Raw genomic sequence first — 4,380 nt, 5'->3', positions numbered from 1 at the left:
CGCGCGCACGCGCGGCACCACCCGGCAGCCAGACCGCGGGTTTACAGCGGGTGGGTGGCTGGCGGTGGTCAAAAAAGCAAATCAGACCACAGGAATAATTAGGAAAATTGTGGAGAGGAGAGCAGGCTGTATTGGGAGCCAAAGGGGGTTTGCCTTCCCTGCTGCCTGTGCATGGCGTGGCCGTCCTGCCTCCAGGAGATGTGGGAGCAGGAGAAGGTGAGATGCTGGAGCAGGAGAGAGTCCAGGGAAGGATATCAGAGCAGTTGGAGGACCACGTGGTGTCCCTGCAAGAAACGGCCACGCGAGCCAGAGCCCATCAGCCTGGAAGAGAGAGGACGGGGGGGACAGGGCCGAGGGTCGAGGGGGTGCTTGTCCACTGTCTCATCCCATACAAGAGCAGAACAGGACCACGGGAGGTTACCACGTGTCAGGTTCAAAGCAAACCCAACGGGGTAATTCTTCTAAAGCACAGGGCTCCCCTTCCCAGCATGCTGCGCACAGCAAAATTTGACATGGTTTCAAAAAGCTACCAGAGAAATTGGTGGAAGAAAACTGCTTTCAGGACGACTGACTACAAGGACAACGAGTCTGGGGTGGGTGTGCTTTGCTAGGAGGAAGGGGACCTTAATTCCTCCCTCCTCCGGGAGGGCTCGTGCTCCCTGGAGAGCAGGTTGGGATGGGTTAAGCCATGCCAGGGCGGGTAGGACAGTGTCCCAGGGTGGGCAAGGGGCAGCGCACAGCCTTAGCCCTGCTTAATTTATTTGAGGAGACGTATTTTCTCCTGTGATTTTGCAAGTGGGTGACCATGGCAGGGCACGGACAGAATCTGTCACTGATGGTGACAACCGGGGCTCTGCCCCCATCTGCCACCCACCCATGAGGGGACGTGGTGGCTTTGGGCCACTTGCGAGCAGCCTTGCAAGCTGTGCCCGTGTTTGAGAGGCATCTGCTTACCTCTGAAGAGCATTTCCCTGGATGTCAGCCGGTGTCCTTTGCCCATGGGGCTGGAGAAGGGGTCCTGACCCCTCTTCTGCACCATTATAGGCAGAGTTCCATCTCCTACCCCGTCTCAGAGCTGCTGGGAGGGAGGGCAGAGGCAGGAGGTCCAGCTCAGCCCCGGTGCCGCTGCCTTGCCGGGGACAGGAGCAGCCTCGTGTCCTCGCCCCGCTTCCACCCCGGCATCCCCGGGCTCTTTCCTGCTCAGCGGGTTCATAACCAGCCTCCTGTCCGATCCCCGTGCCTGATTCGAAAGACAAAAGTACCCCAGCAATGAGGGGCTCTTTGTAGCAGCTCTTTTGGAAACCCAGAGGTGGTTTTTTTTTTAGTAGCTTTTTATTGACTTTTTTCTCCCGCTCGCTGACATCTGAAGTGAAATAACCCTTTTAAACTTATCTCCTCATCAATCCCCAGCCAGCACATTTCATCCAGTTAGAGCAAGCTGATGGGGACTAACTACTGCAGCACTTCAAAAGCTCGGGTTTAACACACCAAAGAAAGTCCTCATGGATTTTAGTGCATTACTAAAATCCCTTTAAACTTTTGTCAGGTCATCATTCGTGGTGAGACAGAGTTTGTGCGTGCTTTTTAAGGTTTGTTCCTTGTCCAAGATCAGCCACGCAGCATTTATGGGGGGGGGAGGATGTGTGCAGCAGCCACAAGGAAGAAACTCACTTTGTGCCAGTGGTGCAAAGGCCGAACACCAAGAGACATCTATTTATTTGAACTATAAGGCAAAACACATTAATGGCATCATTTCTACCAGATTTCATTTGCCTCCCTGAAAGGGCTTTGCGTGTTGACCCTGACATGGCTGCTAAGGTGTCCCAAGCAGGTTCACCCCTTGCAGGTCAAGGATCTGATCCTGAAATTGCTTTTAGGCACCTGGAGGGATGCTGCAGGAGCGGGAACTGAGCGTCTGCCCACCCGCCTGCGTGGCAGAGAGGGGCTGTGGGTATCTGGGTGCTCGCTCCCCTCCCAGGAGCTCTCTGGTGGGTTTGTGGGGGCTGCTGGGGTTCATGGAGCACCCCTGCCTGCTCTCCCCAGCTCACAGCTTCCACCCAGGGGTGGCCGAGCCCAAATCCTCCTTCGCTGGTGGCTCTGGACCATGGTCAACTCGGAGTCTAACGTTTTAGATGCCAGGTGAGGACTTTTTTTGCCTTTTTATTACCTTTTCACACTCTTGTGCATCCCCTCTGCAGTTCCTCACCATCAGCCTGAGCCCCCCCAGCATCACCAGCCCCCTCCCCGCAGATGCTGGAGGACCTCCATAACCCTGTCCTTGAAGCGTCCTGGAGCTCCCCCACACATCAAAGCCGGTGCTGCAAATAAATCTCTCTTATTTTCTTTGCTCTGGCCCAGGCTTCCAAGACGGACTCATCCTTCCAGCCACCCTGCCAGGTAGAGAACCCCCTGGTCTTTAATTCATGCATGGCACCGTCCGAGCACCAACCCCTACGAGGTGGTTCCCCATCGTGGGGAAATCTCTCCCTCTTCCCCCCGGTCCAAGAAGCGTGGTGGCAGCGGACAGGGAGCCCAGGGGTCACCAAACCACGTCCCCAGAAGACGACTTGTCTGTCACCGCGTCCCCCGGGAGGGGCTGCCTGGCAGGGAGCTGGCAGGGGAGGTGATCTTACCGCAAATACCCAACGCGGGGTCTATTTTTAGCCTGGGACGTGCTTTGTCGCTGCCTAGCACGTCCCCAAGTGCAGAACCGTGGTGTGTGGAGGGCACGGTGCAGACTCGGTGCCTGGCAGGACTGACCTGCAGGCAGGAAAAAGAGGGTTGCCTGAATACACCCTGCAGGGTTTAGGTACAGGAAAGCAAATGAAAACAGATGCAAAAGAATCCCGTGGCAAAGAAACCTTCCTGAGAACATCAGGTTGGGTTTTCCAAGCTTTAAACCACGCTGGCAATTATTGTGTCCAGTGCAAAGGAGGCAAGAGCAGCTTCAATGGCTTTCCTGACTTCTTCTCCCTCCACCTCCCCAAGACTCTCGTGAAGGCATTGAGAACATCTCGGCCTTTCCAGGAGATATTTTGAACAGCCAGTTCTGGTGTCCCTGTTTCAGTAGCCCTTTAATGCAAAGAGAAATGGGGATGTTTTCAGCATGTGAGCACCTAAACCCTTCCAAGGGTGCCATCCTTGCCACGTTTCTGAATGTCTTTAATAGGAAATGTTGAAGGCAGGGGAAGGTGAAAGCTCTTCTGCAGCGTCACCTTGCACACCCTTCCCCACTGCAGGGAGCAATAGGGTGAATTCTGGCGTGTTTAGTCCGTGCCCCCTCCCTGGAGCTCTTGCACCCATCATATCTGCTCTCCATCAGCCCAGGAGGGTGGGTGCATCTCCTCTCCGTCTGCCCAAGCAGCACAGATCCACACACCATTTTCTGGTGCTTCCCCCATCGCGCAGGGGTTTGGGGCTGCCCCAGCAGATGGGTTGGCCCCGGCAGCGGGGGTGGCAATCAGGAGTAACACAATCCTGACGAAGCACGGATTTTTTTGGCCATTTGGAGCTGTACAACTCTCCCTGGAATGAGAAGCAAACTAAAACCACCTCAAGTTTATACCCTTAAAGCCTCTCTCAGGGTTTCTGTGGCTTTCTTGTGCTCATCAGGGCTTTGATGATCAGCTCCCTTTGCTCTGCAGCCCTGGCATCTCGCAGGGGTGAGACCAGGCTGCTGGGGTGGTGCTGCTGGTGGAAGGAGTCCCCCCAAATCCATGCTGTTTCCAAAGCAGAAGATTTTTCCCTTCGCTTCTCCCTTTAGAGGGCACCAGTGGTTTGCAAACTGGGCTCTGCGGTCCCTGGCAGCGTGGTCAGGCAGAAGGTGGGTTATGGGACCCCCAGTCCTTTGGGTTGGTTTCCGAGCTTGCATGGACACCAAATTCGCCTCTCTGCATCTCCACTCATGTTTCATCCCACGCTGGTGCCACGCCGTCAGTGTGTCCGTGCCCGGCTCGGCAGTGGGGCAGCAGTGCTTTGCTCGGTGCAGCTGCGGTGCATGGCTGCAGCTGCGGTGCATGGCTCCAGCTGCGGTGCATGGCTCCAACTGCGGTGCATGGCTCCAGCTGCGGTGCATGGCTCCAACTGCGGTGCATGGCTCCAGCTGCGGTGCATGGCTCCAACTGCGGTGCATGGCTCCAGCTGCGGTGCATGGCTCCAACTGCGGTGCATGGCTCCAGCTGCGGTGCATGGCTCCAACTGCGGTGCATGGCTCCAGCTGCGGTGCATGGCTCCAACTGCGGTGCATGGCTCCAGCTGCGGTGCATGGCTCCAACTGCGGTGCATGGCTCCAGCTGCGGTGCAGGCAATGGATGTGCAGGCAGGGCGGGGGACAACTGCTTCCCCTGCCCCAGTTTCCCATATCACCTCCCTTGCTGATTC

This window comes from Fulmarus glacialis, unplaced genomic scaffold (assembly GCF_000690835.1).
Source record: "Fulmarus glacialis isolate BGI_N327 unplaced genomic scaffold, ASM69083v1 scaffold7951, whole genome shotgun sequence".
Lineage (NCBI taxonomy): Eukaryota > Metazoa > Chordata > Aves > Procellariiformes > Procellariidae > Fulmarus > Fulmarus glacialis.
This window is presented reverse-complemented; position numbering follows the sequence as displayed.